The sequence below is a fragment of the Vicugna pacos genome, chromosome 3 (genome assembly GCF_048564905.1).
Source record: "Vicugna pacos chromosome 3, VicPac4, whole genome shotgun sequence".
Taxonomy (NCBI): domain Eukaryota; kingdom Metazoa; phylum Chordata; class Mammalia; order Artiodactyla; family Camelidae; genus Vicugna; species Vicugna pacos.
Window position 1 is genome coordinate 7,030,674 of NC_132989.1, and position 20,447 is coordinate 7,051,120.

Below are 20,447 nucleotides of genomic sequence, written 5' to 3' on the forward strand. Positions count from 1 at the left end.
TACATTTATTTTATTTAAAAAATTTCACATGTAAGAGATAACACAGAGTCTTTGTTTTTCTCTGTCTGATTTATCTCACTAAGCATTTCACTAACAACCTCCAGGTTCATCCACATTGTTGCAAATGGCAGAATGTTTTTCTTTTTTTATGGCTGAGTAATATTTTATTATAATCATATACCGCATCTGTTGATGGATCTTGGGTATTGTAAATGAACATTTGGGTGCATGTATCTTTTCAAATTAGTGTTTTTGTTTTCTTTGGATATACACCCAGCAGTGGAAATGCTGGATCGTATGTAATTTTATTTTTAGTCTTTTGAGGAATCTTCATACTCTTTTTCCATATGGCTGCATCAATTTGCATTCCCAGTAACATGTAGGAGGGTTCCCTTTTCTCCACATTTTTTGCCAACGTTTGTTATTGGTAGACTTTTTGACAGACAGACCATTCTGACAGGTGTGAGGGGATATCTCATTGTGATTTTGATTTGCATTTCTCTGATGATTAACGATGCTGAATTTTTTTTCATGTGCCCATTGCCATTTTTATGTCGTCTTCAGAAAAATGTTTATTCAAGTCTTCTGCTCATTTTTAATCAGGGTTTTTTTTTGATATTAAGTTGTATGAGCTGTTTATGTATTTTGGATATTAACCCCTTGGTGATCTAGAGAAATAAGATGCGTTTTCTGCCCCATGCTAGGCAGTACTCTCTGTCCTTGAGTATTCTGTCCAGGAGGCTGTTACATCTGAGATTCCAGGGGAGCGCGGCTGATAAGTGTGTTTCCTGAGATGATCACATCATAAAACAAGAATGGATCTGACAGCACCTGAAGTGCTCCTCAACGTGTGGCTGGTTTTACATCATAGTAAATTTCCAAGCCCTGAGAAATAAGGGACTCATGAGCCCCTGACTTCCTCTCCACCCTTCCACACCCGCATTCACCGAACAATAGATTGTCAGATGTTCCCTCCCTTCCCAGAGCACACACCTTTCATCTGAGTCAGGAGGAACACTTGAGAATTCCAGGAACACATTTAATCGCTTAAAATTGGTCGGTGCCATCAGTCTCTGGGGAGCTGATACAAAAGCTGCGAATTACAGCACGTATTCTTGTAGAAGCACATTGCTGAGAAGATGTCTCAGGCTCAGGTTTGGTTTCAAATTCAAAGCTTTTTGACATTTTCAGTCTGTCTGAATTGATCTTGAGTAACTGAATTGGCAAGTGTTCTCTCTTCTTTCTTTGCCCACTTGTAGCTTGTTGGTTTATTCATTTATTTAAACAGAAGAACATCCCATTTAAGAGTATTTTCTTTTGAATTCTTGATAATAGAATTAGGAAATCTTAATTTTGTGTGTGTGTGTGTGTGTGTGTGTTCACATTTTCTTTTTTTTTTTAACATTTTTATTGATTTATAATCATTTTACAATATTGTGTCAAATTCCAGTGTAGAGCACAATTTTTCAGTTATACATGAACATATATATATTCATTGTCACATTTTTTTCTCTGTGAGCTACCATAAGATCTTGTATATATTTCCCTGTGCTATACAGTATAATCTAGTTTATCTATTCTACAATTTTGAATTCCCAGTCTATCTTAATTCTGCTTAAACTGCAAGTAACAGGACTGTCATTTAATGATTCCACAAATCTTTATTGAGATGCTTCTGTATGCCAAGCACTTTGCCGGGTACTGGGATACCAGATTTATGGGTGGATACTCAGCCATCCTTTTGTCCATCTGTTCATTCATTCAACAAGTATTTACTGAGTACCCTCTGTGGGTGTCAGGCACTGCACTATGTGAAGGGCACACAGAGCTGAACAAGACAGAAATGACCTCTGTGTTCTTAGATCTTACAGTCTTCAGGGAGCACTAAAACACGGGCTGTGCCTGCTAGGAGCTCACAGTTTGGTGGGTGAGAAAGACAGAGCCACAGCACCTGCAAACCGCTGTGTAAGAACTTTAGCAGAGTTGTGTAGCCTAGCGCTCTGGAATGCCTACTGGAGAAAGGGAATGATGCTGAAGGAAGGCTGTGGCTGTAAATAATGAGTGCACACTCTGGAGCCCTGAAAGCTGAGTTTGAATTCCAGCTCTGCCTCGGATAGCTCTGTGGCTTGGCCTCCCCTTGTCTTAGTGTCCTCTTGTGTGCAGTGAGGGTAAGAGTGTCATCCACCCCAGGGCTGTGAAGTTTCAGCAAGGCTTGATTCGTAAAGTACTGAATGCAGTGCCTGGAGCCTGCCTCTCTTCTTCAGCCCTTAGAGTCCATCCTGGATGTGTTCCTAGGAAGGTGTGGCTGCCACTGGGTCCGGGATGGGAAGTGAGCTGCTGAAACGGGCCCAGCTGGTCCTTGCTGCCGTCCTGCTCTGGAAAGGCAGTGCCAGGCTAGGCTCAGGCTGAGCCCCACTTGTTGGCTGAGGTGGGCGTTTCTGAGTGTGGTCTGCATTGGTAACGTTAAGGCCGCATAGAGGCAAACATGTTTTTGTGCGTGTTACAAAGATACCATCTTTCCATTTACGTGCTTCTATAACGTTTCTTTTAAAAACACATTTATGTAAGTTAAGAAAACTGATTTGATTTAAAGGAGCACCTTAAGGGCTATGAGAGTGGAGTGTTAAACCATGGTAAAGCCATGAGTTGTACTTTTTTGTGGAGATTTAGGAAATGTTGGCTTGGAATGAGGTTCTGAATGGTACCAGTTCTTCAGCTCCTTATCGTAAAGTGGAAGCAACAGCATTACCTCCAAGGAAGTTGAGGACCGTCGTGAGACAGTGTATGCGGGCCCTGGATGGTGCTGCGGGTGACAGACAGCCCAGCTCACGTGACGTTGCTCTGCCCCTGCCTCACTCGGGATCAGATGATCCTGCTTCGACTATCTTCATTGCCTGTATCATTATCTAAAATTATCTTGTTTATTTACAGTCCCCCTCTGTAATTCTGAAATTCCAAATGCCCTGAAAATGGGACATTAAAAAAAACAGGCTTGGCACTCATCAGTTTGTTTTTGATATAAATTTGCAGTTTTTGTAGCACACACTGACCTGAACTGATGTGAAACTCTCTTTCTCCTTAATTTATCCTTCTTAGTGTAAAGATGGAAATGTGCAGCCATGGGACTGCTAATGTGTTTGACTATGGGGAGACTCTTTGGGGAATAACACATTATATGGGACTTGAACTCCATGATCGCTCTAAAATGTGAAAAATTCTCTATCCTGAAAGGACATCTGGTGGTGAAGTTTTCACGTAAGGGATTGTGGCCCTCTAGTTGCTCGTTTCTCCCACCTGAAAATACACCCCAAGGGGCAGGGACCTCATTTGTTTCATGGATGAATGAATGAAAGAGCGAACTGCATCTTTCTTGATATTCGATCTTCTCCCTTCTTGCTAGCTTGGTGCAAATCCCCAGTCTTCACCTCTGGGATGCTGGCGTGCATGTCTTGTTCCCCACTTCGTTTTGCAATATTCAGCTCTCATCCTTGGTTTCCAGGCTCTGGAGACCCTCCCTCTAAGCTGCATTCTCATGTTCATCTTCATCTTCGTTACGCATTATATGATCACTTCCTGTGGGCCAGGCCCTATCCTTAGGCTCATTGTCTTATTTAATTGTTCTATTGCCTCTTTACAGAGAAATGAAGACACTCACCCACAGTCTCACCGTCAGCAAGTGGCAGAGCTGGGATTTCAACCCAGGCCCGGCTGGTCCTTCTGACATCCTCTCCCTATCCTGGGCCTGGGAGATCCTCTCCATTTTCTTCCTTTGAGTTGCCTCCATAAATCTCCAAGATAGTCTAAACTCTTAGCTCAGTCTGCTGAGTCCTGCAGGCCAAGATGAACCCCTGGATGCCTGGCGCTAACCCTGCAGGTCATGGATGACGCATATATTACCAGCACAGGGTCTATGGCTTTGTGGTTAGTGTGTCAGGCTCTGGAGTCCCAGAGAGGCGGTTTTGGTCCTGGCTGTAATAGCACACACATCAGAGAATCACAAACAGCTCATACAGCTCAGTATTAAAAACAAAATAAAACATCCCTTACACCATACACAAAAATCAACTCAGAATGGATCAAAGACTTAAACATAAGACAAGATACAATAAACCTCCTAGAAGAAAATATAGGCAAAACATTATCTGACATACATCTCAAAAATGTTCTCCCAGGGCAGTCTACCCAAGCAATGGAAATAAAAGCAAGAATGAACAAATGGGACCTAATGAAACTTATAAGCTTCTGCACAGCAAAGGAAACCATAAGCAAAACAAAAAGACAACCTACGGAATGGGAGAAAGTTTTTGCAAATGAAACCGACAAAGGCTTGATCTCCAGATTATACAAGCACCTCATACAACTTAATAAGAAAAAAACAAACAACCCAATCCAAAGATGGGCAAAAGACCTAAACAGGCAATTCTCCAAGAAAGACATACAAATGATCAATAGGCACATGAAAAAATGCTCAGTATCACTAATTATCAGAGAAATGCAAATCAAAACTACGACAAAGTATCACCTCACACCAGTCAGAATGTCCATCATTCAAAAATCCACAAATCACAAATGCTGGAAAGGCTGTGGAGAGAAGGCAACCCTCCTACACTGCTGGTGGGAATGCAGTTTGGTGCAGCCACTGTGGAAAACAGTATGGACATTCCTCGAAAGACTAGGAATAGACTTACCATATGACCCAGGAATCCCACTCTTGGGCTTGTATCCAGAAGGAACGCTACTTCAGGATGACACCTGCACCCCAATGTTCATAGCAGCACTATTTACAATAGCCAAGACATGGAAACAACCTAAATGTCCATCAACAGATGGCTGGATAAAGAAGAAGTGGTATATTTATACAATGGAATGCTACTCAGCCATAAACACTGACAAAATAATGCCATTTGCAGCAACATGGATGCTTCTGGAGAATGTCATTCTAAGTGAAGTAAGCCAGAAAGCGGAAGAAAAATACCATATGAGATCGCTCATATGTGGAGTCTAAAACAAACAAACAAACAAACAAAAGCATAAATACAAAACAGAAATAGACTCACAGACATAGAACACAAACTTGTGGTTGCCAAGGGGGTGGAGGGTGGGAAGGGATAGACAGGCTTTCAAAATTGTAGAATAGATAAACAAGATTATACTGTATAGCACAGGGAAACATATACAAGATCTTATGGTAGCTCACAGAGAAAAAAATGTGACAATGAATATATATATGTTCATGTATAACTGAAAAATTGTGCTCTACATAGGAATTTGACACAACATTGTAAAATGATTATAAATCAATAAAAAGTGTTAAAAAACAAAACAAAACAAGTCAATCAAAAAACGCGCAGAAGACCTAAACATACGTTTCTTCAAAGAAGATAGACAGATGGCCAACAGGCACATGAAAAGATGCTCAACATTGCTAATTATTAAAGAAACGTAAATCAAAACTACAATGAGATATCACCTCACACTGGTCAGAATGGCCATCATCAAACAGTCTAAGAATAATAAATGCTGAAGAGAGTGTGGAGAAAAGGGAACTCTTTTACATTTTTGGCAGAAATGTAGATTGGTGCAGCCACTATGGAGAACAGTATGGAGGTTCCTTAAAAAACTGAAAGTAGTTTTCATATGATCCAGGAATCCCACTCCTGGGAAAAGATGGAAACTTTAATTCGAAAAGATACATGCATCCCAATGTCTACAGCAGCACTATTTGCAATAGTGAAGACATGGAAGCAACCTAAATGTCCATCGATAGATGAATAGATAAAGAAAATGTGGTGTATATATACAATGGAATATTGTATATATTTATGCTAAGGTGTTAGTCCTTGAGGCGTTGGGTCTTCATGAATATAATTCAAAGTGGCAGAAGTTGAGCGGGGAGGGGAAAGTGTTGTGTGAGCAATTTTAGAGCCATATTGGTACTTGATAGTGCGTAGTTTTATTTACTTTTTTCATCCGAAAAATCACCTTGGAATTTATCGATTAAATGAGCTGTGCAAGCAAAACCACAGTGTGAACCATAAAGCGGTGGACAGCTCTGAGGGGTTATTGAAATCAGTGTCTTTGGGTTCACATGTGTAGCAGGCAGCTCTGTTGAGATGACATTTGCACTTACTTGCTTTTATTCAGCAGAGGGATCCAGAAGAACATCTGGGACTCACTAAACGCAGGTCCCTTCCCAGAAGGTGGGTGTAGGGCATTCTGCACTCATGAGGATGGGTATACTTACAAGGTCAGACCCGGGGAAATTTCTGGGAAGGCTATGATGTTTAGAAAATATGGTGTGCTGGTTATGTCCTGCTTGCTCCCAGCACCATTCTTGCCCTTCCATGCTCTGCTCTGACTCACAGGGCTCGGACCCCTGCAAACCACAGATGCCAGGCTCCCTTGGAAGGTGCAGCCAAGGGGAAACACTGGTGGGAAGCTGGAAGGTGGAAGGGAGTGAGAAGGTGTGTTCTTCGTGTGGTCTTTGGGAGTGACAGCGTCTCTGACAATTCCAACTTCAGCCACAATAGCCCGGTACTGGTCTGCGAGAGCCCTCCCTGTTGGTCCGAGCACAGACTCGGGGCCCCTCCTTCGTGGTCCCATCAGCCTTCCCGGCACCCTCAGGGGTGCTGTCATAAGTGCACTCCTGCACTGGGGTAGTAACCCGTTCTCGTCTTTGTCTCAGCCCTCAGAGCAGTCGCTGGCTTTGTGATTCTTCCTTGTCTCTGGCTTACCTCACCTTTTCCTTTTTTGTTCTTTTAGCATTTCCATCACTTTGTAAGTACTTCCCTGGATTAAATCCTCTGACTTGAAATACTGATCTGCTTGTTGTTTCCTGGCTAGATGCTGACTGATACGCTTGGTAATTTGGTCAGAACAATAGGCCATATATATATAACGCTGTTCTCAATTTCAAAGAGGTTTAATGTTTGGAATGCTCCCATGTCTTCCCTTTCCACCTGGTAAACTCATATCTACAGTTCAAAACCTTTTTCAGGCATTAGTTCCCCAGACATCTGCCTGATATTACCCATGCATTCTGCTCCTCTAAGCCCCAAAGTGCCAAATACAGTACCACCCACTCACAGGGAGGGATATGACAGTAGTGTTTGGTGATGTTCACAGTGACAGTCATGAAGATTAGAAGTGTTATGTTTGCAGAATGCTACGGTAGCTTTTCTTAGGCAAGTGTGCTGATCTCTGAGTCTGGGTGGCACCTTTCCTATTCTTCTAGGGTTCCATGGAGCAAAGTTATCACTGCACTAGATCATCCCTTCTATATATTTCAGCTTTACACATACAGGCACAACAAGGATATGATCCAATTAAATGTGACCTTCATGCATTGTCCAAACAGTAGTTTGTCCATGGCTTTACTTCAGCCAATAGGCTTAGAAGCCTGGGTGCAAATCTTCCCTGGTACCTTCGAACAAAACACGTGTATTTTGGCCAACTGGATAACCACACCGTATTCAATGACAGATAAAATGGAATCCTGGGGAGATACATGAATAAGCATACCCCAAGTCTTTATACCATGAACCTGATAGCTTTGAATGCTGAGGCTTAGTTACCCTGCAACCAACATTTCCTCTTGAAATTAACCATATCCGTGTTGGCTCACCTTTTCCGATTCTGTATGTAGCCTGACTAATTGGCTCTACTGAGTTGAGGTGGGTCTTCACCATTAACACAGCTTGATACAAAAAGGAAATCATCTTTGTAGCCGGCTACAGAAGAGCCAGTTGACTAGGCAAAGTTCAAGTGCACTGAACTGTGCTTTCTTTCAGGAGGAAAGAAACACGGGAGCAAGGGGCAAAATAGAAGTGGAGCGTCTCTTCAAATAAGGCTGGAAGCTGTCTAGAGTTGTTAATAAGAAGGAGAAATTTTGACCATGAGAACTCACACGTGTACTCTATCCACTCAATTTTTCATCATCGTTATCATCATCATTGCAGCCAGTATCAATGTCTTCAACTGCACTGAGCATTTACTATGTGCCAGGCATGGTACACGTCACATCTAATCCCCATACTCCTTCCACCCTTGTTTTTTACAGGAGGAAACTGATGTTCAGGGAAGTTCTATTACTCACTTTCTTGCATTCACTAGCTAACAAGTAACTGAACTAGGAGTCAAATCCATACCTGCTTAATCATGAGACCATGCTCAAAATCATGACATCCTTCTGCCTTCCCACTTCCAGAATCCCACGATGCAAGGGTGGGCTCCGCATTTGTTTGTCCTGTTTGCATGGTACTGTCAGTCTGTCATGCCGTAATTAGTCTGTCCTCTCACTCACGACAATCAAAGGCCTGTGAAGTCCCTTTGGGGGAGCTCCTGGTGACTCACCCTCGGCTTGAAGCAGCTTCAGGTGTCTGCCTTCTTTCTACGTCTGGGACTACTGGCAACTGCTGGGCTGTCACCTGGCTTGAGAGACACACCGAATCAAGACTGAAACCCATTAGCATGGGAAACCTGCCAGCTCATCTTCCAAGCCCCCAGCAGACAGTCTAATTTCCTTCCTGGTGAGAACTTCCCACTGGCAATGATCTTACCCTGCCATGGGGGATGTTCCAGGATAATCACATGTCTCCCTTCTGTGGCTGCAAAAAGCCAATGAATGAGCCGAAAAGGTAGAAATGAGAAAGGAGGTGGAAGGATATAGAGAGCCAGGTAATGAGGCCAATGACTAGAGAGACAGGCAGAGTATGGGTCCCATGAGAAGGGATGCCTTTGTTAAAGGGTGATAGGACAGACCACTCTGGCTCCTGACCTGTGACGTCGTCACCATCCACAGGGAGCACTGAAGGAGCACTGGGCTTCAGTTTCAGTCCCTCTTCTGTTATGAAGCATGGAGGCTGAAAGTGTAGCCCCTGTCTGGAATAAACTGCTTAACTTTTGAGTCTAGCCTCCACCACTTACCCACTGATTCTGACAAATTATTTTATCTCTCCAAGACTTAGTTTCCTCAATTGTACAATCAGGTAACAACAATATTCACCTCACTGGGTTGCCACAAGGCAAATAAGGGAAATAATGCTTGTAGGGTACCAAACACAGTGGCGGGTGCGTGGTGAGCATTCTCTAACCTGGGATGTTTTTGGCTGCAGGTAATTGAATCTTCAGCTCAGGGTGCCTTAAAAAAGGAGGTGTCATAACTCATGTAACTGAAAGCTGAGGGAGATGATGTCTTCAGGGTTAGTTAAATTAGCTCCTCAGTGATGCCATGAAGAACCTGGCTTTCCCATATTTCTATATGTGATCCTGAGTGCTGACTCCACTCTTAGGCTGGTATCAGGACGGCTGCCTTACGTCCAGGCGCCACATCTAGATGTGTCAACGTCCTGGGGAAGAAGGGTCCCTTTCCCATGACTCTATTTGAAGCAAATATATATATATATTTCATTCCACCAGCAAACTTCTGCTTATATTTCATTGGCCAGATTTGGGTCAGGTGCCTGTTCTGACCAATTACTTGTAAGGAACATTTGACCAAAGGAACTGACCCTGGCATTGAGGGGTACAGTCAGCTCCCCCTGAGGCTACATGGAGGGAGGCTGGGAGCCCAAAGAAAACTGAAGTTCTGTTGGGAGAGAAGAAGGGAGATATGGATGCTGGCTGGGCAACTGACTAAAATCTCTATAATCAATAAATTTCACAATTATCATTTTTATTGTGACTGTTTATAATCAGTTTCTGCTTTGGACTGCTTGCTCTCCTAGTCTCTTTCCTGGTGAGAGCCATGAGTCTGATCTTACTTAGCTGGGCCAAGTTTGGTCCCTGCCTCTTCTAATGAGAGGGCAACTGAAATGTACCATTTCTATTTTCAACTTGAATTCCTTCTTCAGAAATACCTCAAGCCAAACACTCCAGGTGTGTAGAGTTACTCAGAACCAGCCAAAGAAGACTGATCGCAAGATCCCGGCAACTGTCACTCCCAACAGTGAGCTGTGTAACTGAGCTGATGATACAGTAGATTGTGTGCCAAAGCATCTGCCTTTTTCTACTTCAGGAACGTACGTGCGAATCCTTCCTCTACCCACAATGGCAAGTCCACCTCAAATAGTGTTCTGGATCGAAGGGTAGTGTATTTGAACATTTCTAGTTCCTCTGTGTTTTGCGGTCACATATTGCGTGGTTAACGCTTATGCTTTTTAAAAGAAGGATCTCTGTGGATGGTTTGATAAAAAGCCATTCTTATTTTGCAGAAACAACTCAGAACATAATGGCATGACATTGGGGGTTGGGAAAATATTCTTCAGTTACGTGGGACAACCAATTTCTCTTTAGCTTCCCCACAGTGAAACATAGCTTAGTTTCACATGCATAATTGAATTGATTTTTCTTCTTTTTAATTTATTCTTGGCTTTTGGCCACAATGAATGCTGCTTGTTGAGCAGATGGCACAGACCACTTCCCCGTCTGTCACAAGTGGTCAGTTCAATCAACCATCAGCAACCCCTCCGCTGCTGGTCAACTGGCCTGAGGCAATCAGAAAGTATTGTGTTTACGTCTGAGGGTAGACAGGGTCTCTTGCCTCATAGTTTAGATGACATTTTTCCTCCAATGGTCAGGTCAGATCCTGCTCTCTGATGTCATAAACTCCCAGGCAAATGGCAGAAATTCAGCATTATGGGAATGTTCTCAGTGATCAGCTAGGACGTCTCCAGAATGTGGCAGAGTGAATTATGGTTCATTGAGTAAGACGTCCATCACTGTTTTCTTAGGAATAAAGTCCCTTTGTTTCATCAGAGAATCGTGAACCCTTAGCGCTAGAAGTGACTTTGGAGGTCATGTGTTTAAATGTTTTTGCGGCAAAGTCCATGGGGTGGGCCCATTGGCGTCTGCTGCGAGGACTCTGATGTAGCAATTCAGTCTATATGAAGACTTCACAGGCCTTCTAGGAGAGCCAGTGAGGAAATGTGTTGGAGCTGACTGTTTGCTCTAGGCTAAAATTCATGAAGCCTTTACTCTTGAATTGAACCAACTCTCAGTTTGAGTCCAGTTCTTAGATGGCCTGTCAAAGAAGGGGGATAATTTTGGGTGCTACACTTTTTGCATCTTGCCCTCTATCCTGGTCCCAAAGAAACGACTCCCAGGTTTGTAGAAGAGAGGACGTGGTAAGAAATTGTATGTGTGAATCAAAGAAAGGAATCTTTCACCCAGCTGCAAGATACTGAGACAGCGAGGAACTCTACTTGAGGGTCTGATAAGAGTTTGGTGTCATGATTCTTGGAGTGGTAGAACATGACAAAAGCCATCAGACTGGGAGAAGGGAGAAGGAGCGGGGGTCACTTCTGAGCTAGGTAGCCTGTGACTGCTTGAGCTGTGCCACCCAAGACTTGGCTCAAGGGAAACAGTAAATATGGTGACCTGGAGAGCCTGGAACCGGCAGTTGCACAAAACAACTTCAGTGGATGCTAAGGAGGTGGCCATGTGAACTGAGTTCATCCATGTGTCTTGCTTTCCCATGACCTCACAATCTTGGGAAAATGGATCGACCTTCATTCCAGCCATGGTGCCTTGACATTGTCAGTTTGGAGAGCTCCTCAGCATTGTCTCCTAATCTCTCTTGCATGGCAGTTAGAACTGGGCTCTGTTGATTGCAATTAAATCACCGTAACTGTTACAGGGTCCCTTTATGTATTAGCTAATTGCAAAATAGACACTGAAGGAGCGAGTTTAGGCCCTTTAGGGGGCTTGAGCCTGGAGCAGCCAGTTCATCACTGTCCTCCGCTTGAACACTGCCAAGCACAGCTGTATGCTCAGGCTATTGGGCGATGGAAGCGTGTCAGTAGTGAATGCCTGATGCTTCGCCGCGGGAGGAAAACACAGATGGTTAACTGTCAAGATACTTATCCCTGTCAAATTTCATTGCTCTCTTTCCTGTCTCAGTATGACCTGTGTCAGCAGAGAGGGCTCTGGGAGTCAGCACACAGCTGGGAACCAGCTCAGCTCAGGCTCCGGCTAGCCGCGTGACCCTGAGCAAGTCACTGCGCTTGTCTGCAGTGAGTTTACTCACCTGTAAGAGTGAGATAACACACAGCAACCCCCAAAACACTGTTAAGAACAGCAGGACTGCTCTGGTTGCCAGAAAAATGCTGCGGGCCAGGTGGTGGTGGTGGGTGGAAATCTGCCTACTCAGTCATTCCTGTTTCCTCCTCCTTTGGCCCTTGAGGCACTTCTGGGGAAGGGTAGAGTTCTGAGAAACACAGTTTGATGACCACAGGGCTGGGTGGTCTCTAAAGGACCTTCCAATCTTAATTTCTTTTATGAAACAGCCACATTCCCCCTTTCTCCAGCCCTTCCCTAACCATAACTCTCATCTCTCCATGCACACGTACCTTCTCCATGCACACAGGGAAGAAGAAGAGGAGCTGTTTACTTGCTTAGCACTTGCTGATTGGACTTTCTGTATTTCTGGAGATGGCCAAGACCACTGACAAGATGCTAAGTAAGGGGCCCCTAATGACTCCAGTAGACCATCCTCCTGCAGGCGGGAAGCTTGGGCCCTCTCCAGGCCACCTATGGCCACTGGTCAGGCGCTTCAGGTTCCCGTGGCTCTGAAGCAGGATTACAGACGCACAAGATGTTCTGAAAGCCCCTAGTGCCCAGAGCCCACGTTTGGACATTTAAAGGATAAACTGCTTTTCGGAGGGCACCAGGAGCCAATCAGATCTATGGAAAATACTGACATTTAAAGGGGCACAAGGAATCACAGCATTTCTACTCACCTATACTCCTTTCCCCAAAAATCTTCCCTTTCTTCTCACAAACCCTTTGAACCTTTGCTAAAGAGGTGCTGAAGGACGCACGTTTGTACTGGATGATCCGCCCCCTCCTGTCTATGAGCCATTGCTGGTTGGTCTAGGAGTCGCCACCTGACTCAAGTATGACCAATCAGCTCCTCTCTACTGGACATGGAGCCCCTGTCACTTAGTGATGATGGACCGGGAGCCATATGGGAATGTGGCTGTGGGACAGCCGCCACTGGGGCCACGAGCCGCAGCAGAAGCCAGCATGGCAGGAAGAGACCACAGCAGACACACAGCGTAAAGGGGGAGATCGGGGAACACACGGACACAGCGAGGGGTGGTGGCGGGGGCTTTCTGATACTGCTCCCCTTCCGCGAGTCCCTTTAATCCTTCCACATTTAGTTTTCTTTAGAGTCCCTTGGATCGTTCCTTTAAACCTGAATTTTCACTTGAACTGGGCAGAATAGGGTCTTTTCCTGGCAACCAGGAGATTCTTAATTAAGACAAAAGACTTGATGAAACAAGTCATGGCGCTATCTACCCTGAAAGGGCTCATTCATCCCTTTATTTGCTCCACTGATAGATACTTCACCGAAATGTGCCAGCACTGTGGATGCCAGCACGAAGGAGACAGCGATGAACAAACATTCAGGGATTCAACACCATTTCAAGTGTGCAATGGTTGAAGGGTCTGGCTTGGTGAGGGAAAGGCACAATGGCCGTCATCCTTTATTTGAACGGAAGGGATAGGAAGAGGAATTGTTTTGTTAGCCCCAGAGGGCATAAGAGTTGATGGGTGGAAATCAGAAGGAGGTAGATTGGGACTCAACACAGGACAGAACTTTCCACTAATTTGACATTATCTATAGACAGAACAGTTTGTCTTGAAAGTTGAGTATCTCTTACAAAGAGGCCAAATGAGTAGTTTCCAGGGATTTTGTATGGTAGATGCAAACATTTGATGAAGGTTTAGATGAGAAGACCTTTAAGATTCTGCCCTGAAGTTCAAGGTTCTAATTTTACCATGGACCTTTATGGTCTGCATGATTTCAGGCAAGTTACTTAACTTCTCTGGGGCTGTTGTCTCATCTGTGAAAACTAGGATAAGAAACTCTGTTTTGCTTTGTTTTTGTGAGAAATAAATTATGTGGCATTTAGTAAAAAAACTGGCACAGAGATGGAACTCAGTATATGAGTGTTCTCTTGATTTTTCTCTGCTACAGGTGATGCTTTTCTCTTCATGAAATGCTGCTTTCTCAACTGCTGCTGCCACTTCAGGGATTTTATTTGCTTTAAGCAGCTGTAGTCTATGAAGATGATATAGCGTGTCAATCTCCTTGCTTAGCATAAGGCTGTGCACAAAGAAGGGCCTTAATACACACTGGTAGATGTGATTTAATATGGTGTCTTAGCTAACAATCCCCATGGCAAAATTTATATAAGAATGCATGTCCTCTCAGCCCTTTAAAATTACTGAGTCACAGTTAGATGCATGTATACACAGAGAATTCCATGCACAGATACGCATGCAGGCACACACCCAGACTGACCTAAGCAAACACACAAATGCAGACAGCATGGCCGTGCAAACCCATGTGCACAGACAGGCACGGACTTTCACTTCCCCCTCCCTGTAATCAAGAAGATGGGAGAAGAATCTGCCTGTGGGATGAGTCACAGAGGCGGCTGGGATGAAGGGCAGGATCCAGCATCCCCGGGGAATCTTTATTTATAGCCCCGGCTGCTGGAGAGGGGGCTGAAATCATTCCTCAGGAGCTTCAGTGATGGAGAGTGATAAGATAACCAAGAGATGTCATTCCCACCAACGTGATCTCTTAGAAGCAGGCGCCTGTTGCTGCCAGAGCCCAGAGAAGCGCTGTGTCACTCCAGGGCTGCAGCACACGGGGAGGCGTTGAGCCGACTGCATTCTAGCTGGTCCATCGGCAGCCGCTGGGCCCCTTTCCCTGGTGCACAGACAATCTCTATGCTAATCCAAGCAAATCCTCCCAGCTCCGAACAAACAGAAACCTCTCTGGGCCTGCCGAGGCCACTGATCAGGGAGGATGCAGTTAAGATTCAAAATGATACAGTCTAATCCGCTGGCCCAATGGTCCTGCCTCTGTCAACAGTGTGGTTTCTGTAATGAGCAGAGCAAGCAGCATGGGGGAAATGCAACGCCAGACTCAGCCTGCCCTCCTAAGGAGCCAGGTTGGGATAGGAAGAGGCAGCTGGCTTTTTGCTGGGCTTTGAGGGACACTGGCAAAGTCTGGGGGGAGGCGTGGGCAGTGAGTTCTTTGCAGACTCTGTCTCTCATCTCCTGTTGCATTCCTAGAGCCCAGCACACTGCCTGACAGAGAGGCCGTGCCTAGATCTTAGCCGACAACTGGGTACATTCATGATCTCTTTAATTTCCTGGTGTACGAGAATGCCAGTTATGGTTCTTGGTAAGATGCATGCTAGAAAGGAAAGAACATTTTCTATGGAGCCAGGAAGACCAAGGTTCTAATCCTGTCTCTTCCACTAGAAGAAGACCTTGCACAGGTCACCTAATCTCTTCAAGCCTCAGTTTGCTCATTTGTATAATGGGAACTCACTGGTACCTACTATGTTTTGGGGGCTGAGCTAAGGATTAAAGACAATACAACTGTGTGACTTAACTCAGATATGTGCTACCTGAGAGGGATGGATATGAAGTTTCTGTCGGCCAATAACACTTGAGTTGAATTAACTGATTAAATTGCATCTGGCAGGGAACAGGGACCCAGGACTGTCTGGGACTGTTTGTCCTGTTAACCCCTCATTTCTGAGCCCTCTGCTTGGCCTGGAACCCTGTTCTGAGCGTGTGTTCTCCTCTTAGCTCCCATGGCTCTCGGTTGGCTTAGGGGTGAGCCTGAACCTTTGCTCCTGGCTGAGGCAGGAGATCCTTTGGACTGGATGCCTGTTGTCCAGTGCAGACTCTGTGTTCTGCCCTCGCAAGCTCTTCCTCTTGGCCCTTGACCCTCACTTTGGCTCCTGGCCCTTAACGGGGCATAGGTAAATGTGCTCTTGACTCAGGTGGGTCATTCTGGGCCTGCTGGTCCTGACCTCCCTGACCTGCCCGGATTGCCTGAGACTGGCCTGCTGTTTGGTCCTGCCAGTTTCCACCTCTGATTCTCAGGCCTGGTTTAGCCCTGGAGCCCTGACGGGACCAAGCTGAAGAGCCGTGCACCTGTTCTACTAGGATGCAGCCCTTGAGCCTTGAAGCTTTTCCTGGGGGAAGTCAGAGCGCAAGGGAGAGCAGGAACTGAGTCTGGGGACAGAAGGAAGAGTCAGGAAGTGAAGGACAGTCATTTTATGATATGATGCCCATCTTTGTCCTCAAGATAAAGAGTCGTCCCTCCAGCTACCATTCAAACACCAGTTTCCAGATTGAACGAATAATGCAGTGGCGACAAAAAGCCCAAGCTTTCGAACCACACAGACCTGAGCTTGAAATCTGGCCCTGTCACTTGGGAAAATTGCATCATTTTTCTGAGCTTTGGGCCTCTCACTGATAAAATGGGGTCAGTAACAGTACCTGCCTCCTAGGGCTGCTGAGAGCATTAAATGAGACAATGGATGTAAAGCGCTTAGCACAGTGCCTGGCACGCAGTAAGCTGTCAATAAAATGGTGGCAATGATGACAGGTCTGTTTTTTGACCTCTGCACCTGGTGGCTGCTCAGTTACCAGGAGGATCTGATGAAAGAGTGGCTTTGAACGTGTTTCGAGGCCAGAGAGCAGGATGTCAGTAAAGAGTATTAAAATAATTATTTTATTTCTCAGTTTTTGAAATTTGCTAACTGATGTGCTCTTGGACGTGGATTGGACGCCTGGCAGACAGAGGGTGTGAAGGAGTCCCTGCGACAAGGCTCCTGTATGACATTTTGATCTGGTGTCATAGAATGCAAGGGACTTTGACAGGGTCCTCTTACTGCCCCAGTGCCTTCTGTGGCCACCAGTGTTGCTCAGTCCTTCCAGCTTAGCCGTGTGGTTTATAAGTTGGGGAAGGAGGCATATAAGACCAGGAACTAAAGCTTTATTTGCTGTTTCCCAGAGCCTGTGGCTCAGAGGCTGCTGGGACTGAGTGAGCCAAGGAAGAGGCGACAAGGGACCAAGCAACAAGCCCTGATTTATGACCCGAGGCTCCAATTCCAGAAGCCACATCATCAGTTCCTTTGGGAAAGAGTTTTAACCAGATGAACCGCCCTTCCAGCTGCAGGACTGAGTCCCAGGCCTGCTCCCAAGGGCAATCCTTTTTTATGCACCCCTTAGGGGGAAGAAAACCTGGAGAGCAAATTCTGGGACTGGGTCAGGATGGGGACCTGCCCTCCAGCTGGCCAGGAGAATGCCTGAAACATAGCATCAGTCCCCTCATTATGGAAAGGGGTGGTAGAATTCATAGCAAGATGATCTTAGTTTCGGCTGGGCAAAATGGAGGTCATGAGAAGGGAAAATAGTCCTTTACTATGCATTCTGGCCCTACCTTACAGCCCTTACGGACACCACAGGGCTGATTCTGCTCAGCCACATTTCAGTGCTTCCCCAGCATCCCAGCTAACACAGGGTCATTTTTGTAGGATCTTGAGATGACCTCTGTGGCCACACCCTTCACAGGTGGTAGATGTGACAAACACCTACATTCTCCCCTTCTTCTTCCTTTTTTAGCAGAACTAGGTGGGCAGCAACGTGCTAAGGTGGCTCCTTCCACTGGATCCAGCGATAAACTATGTCTGGCCTCACTCAAACATGACGATTTCCTCTTATTTGCTAACAGTTGGCTTAGAGGTGGTCATGTGGTCCAGCTCCAGCCAATGGGACCAGAGGCAAAGTCTTCTGGAATCTTCTGGAAAGATTTTGTTCTTTGATAAGAGAAAGACATGAGAGGAGAAACTCTGGTCCCCCTTTCCTTTTCTCTGTTGTTGGTGAGGATGTGGTGGCTGGAGCTGTGGCAGCTACCTTGCCACATTGAGGAGAAAGTCAAGAACATTTCAGAGAAGCTGACCTAGAGCCTTGAAACTGGTGAGCACTGATATAACCCTGCATCTGTCAATTTGTAGACTTTCTGTTAAAGCATTAAAAATCTTTACTGTTTAAGCAACTTATAGCCAGATATTTTGTTGTGTGTATCCCAAAGCATTTGAACTACTACATCATGGATATATATTACACAAATAGTACCTCTTCTCATTTGACCTTCTGTCTTTCTCTTCTCTGCCTTAACCCAAGAGACTTAGTCTTGGAAGCTTGCAGGCACCAGGGCAGGGATACAGAAAGGTGAAACAGGCCCTGTGTGCGAGAAGCAAACTGGAGAGTGAGCACTTCTTGTAAAGGGGCTGGTGTTGGTTACCCATCTCTAACTCGTGATGGCCACGCACCAGCGCTAGTATGGTATGGTCAGTGGTTTTATTTTTCAAGAGAAATCGGAAAACTGTATTTTTATGTGGCATCTCACAATTTTATGCGTGCATTTACATTTTTAAAGAAAGGTATTACAGAGACTAAATCAACACATCTGAGAACTATGCACAGGCCAGATGTCACACGTTTGTGACCTGGCTTTAACCCAAGAGTTCCATCTCTTCCCGGGCTTGCTCTTCAGTGTGGGCCATCAGTCAGTTCCCGTGGACTTTGCTGTTGGGTGGGGCTGTGGTTGTGGGCTTGGGTGACGTAGGGCTGGGAGACACAGGATGGGGGAAGGGAGGGCAAAGGGCATAACTGGTGCCTGCCATCTAGGTGGGACATCTGCAGGACAGCAGACTTTTACCCCGCAGGATAAACTTTTTCTTTGCATGGGTACTGTCACTGTCACTTTCTCCACTACGTCCCATTACCAGAGGCCCCCTTCTCCTATCCACACGTCACTACAGTTCAGGCTCTAAGCACGGGAGTGAGGAGAATCTATCCTACCAAACAGCCTAAGGCTAGGAAGTTGGATGACACCTCCTAGGAAGTCGCCATCCTCTGTGATTTCATTAGTGCTGTGGAGACACACATTTTAACCAAGCTCAAGCCTCCTCAGTTCCATTTAGCCCAATAAATGGTCAGTTCTTTTAAGCAAAATAAAACTATCCCATGGAAAATCCAAAGATACTGCCTGTAGAAAGAGGCTTGCAGTGAAGTATCATTCCTCCTCTGTGCTAAGAGCATTTTGGTGGGTGGGTAAGTTCAAATGCAGCGCATACCCTTTGGTGGGTGAAGGCTACAGACATTTGTTTTTAGACCCTTGCTAAACGAACCTGGGGACTCCATCCCCTCAGAGCAAGTCCAGAGTCCTTGGGTCCCTGCATGACTCACGAAGGTGGCTTAATTTAAGTCTACAAACTTGGAAATCTTCATGTTTGCCTCTATGTTATCAAATTAAAAAGTTTCACCTCTGTTGAAAGGCATCAGAGAAGAGCTAACATGGACTTTGTGCAGCGCACTGTGCACAGCCTAGAGATGCCCTTCGACGGCATGAGTCACCACCGGCCTTGGGGATGGAGAAGAAATGCCAATGAAGCCATGAATAATGGGTGCTGTGCTGACACCTCAGAAGGTTAGGGGCAGGAATTAGTTGGCAGGGAAGAAAGCAGTACGCAGGGGAGGCCAGCTAGTCTTACAGAACTTCGGGAGCTGATTGTTGATTGGATAGCCAAGAAAAAAATGGAATTTCTTTCATTTTAAAGGAAAAAATATGGATGTGTTGGAGAGGGGGTCCTTCTTCAAGGGCAGAGAGGTGGACTTGATGGCTTACAAAAGCCCCTTCATCGTGGACAAGGGGGCTAGCAGTCAGAAATCAGTGAATGTCAGCACTTCTCCAAGCATTTTGGGCTCCTCGACGGAACGTGAAGCAGAGAGGCAGAGCCCAGCCGTGGCTACTTCCAGGTAGACCCAGACATCCAGGAGTGCTAAGGAATGTTAGGATGTGTTTCAGTCCCCACCTTCAAGATAGTAGGTGGGTCAGAAGCTATTTCCTGCCCTCTGCGTAAGAAACAAGAGCTGAGGTTAAAGAGCTTGGGGTTGTGTTTCCATAGACCTTCTGATCAAATGCTTTCCTGGTGATTCATTTTAGCAAAAAATGAACATCAAGAAAATGACCAAATGCCACGCCATCTGACAGTGTCTCCAGTTGCCTGTCAGTCTAAATAAACCATAAACATCTCAGAGAGGGCAGGATTAGACGCCTGTAGACTGTCTAAGAGGAAAGGGGGTGACACCACCCCCATTGCTTCCACTATAATGGCTGTTGCTACATTATCAACTAGTATGTGTAGATGGAGGGGTTATGGGCCAGGATGAGAATGTTAATAACAACAAACACTCATCATATGTTGCATTTTCTATGAGCAGGTGTGGAGATAAGTTGTGGTGTTAGGGACCAACACCTCTGGACAGAAGAGGACACAGGACTGGGCGGTGGAAAAAGTCTAACTGCAATGTTCATTTGTGTTGTCCTGCCACAGTGGGTCCAAAAGAGCCAGGCTTCACGGTTACTGGACATGTGCCACCAGGGAAGGGCAGTCTTGGGCAAGGTGGCTGAGACAGCTCTGTGTGAGCTGGTGGCATTCACAGCAGTGGGCATGGCAAGTCCTTCATCGAAGGGAGATCTAAGTGGTACATCTCTGTGTCCTTCACAACATTCAAATCTCAAACCCAGAGAAGGTCCTCTTGATGATGGGATAGTCCTGAAA

General features: G+C 45.5%; 1 protein-coding gene across 4 annotated transcripts in view; it reads right to left on the reverse strand.

The window, feature by feature from the left end:
• The window catches only part of ADRA1B (adrenoceptor alpha 1B), a 281,409-nt gene that overhangs the window by 71,890 nt on the left and 189,072 nt on the right, over positions 1-20,447 (reverse strand). Inside the window, exon 4 of one of the 4 annotated variants that reach the window (XM_072953245.1) lies at positions 8,353-8,430. The exons of the other annotated variants lie outside the window; for them this stretch is intronic. The gene's annotated coding sequence lies outside the window, so the exon portion shown is untranslated. The remainder of the gene's footprint in view (positions 1-8,352; positions 8,431-20,447) is intronic. 4 annotated transcript variants of the gene reach the window in all.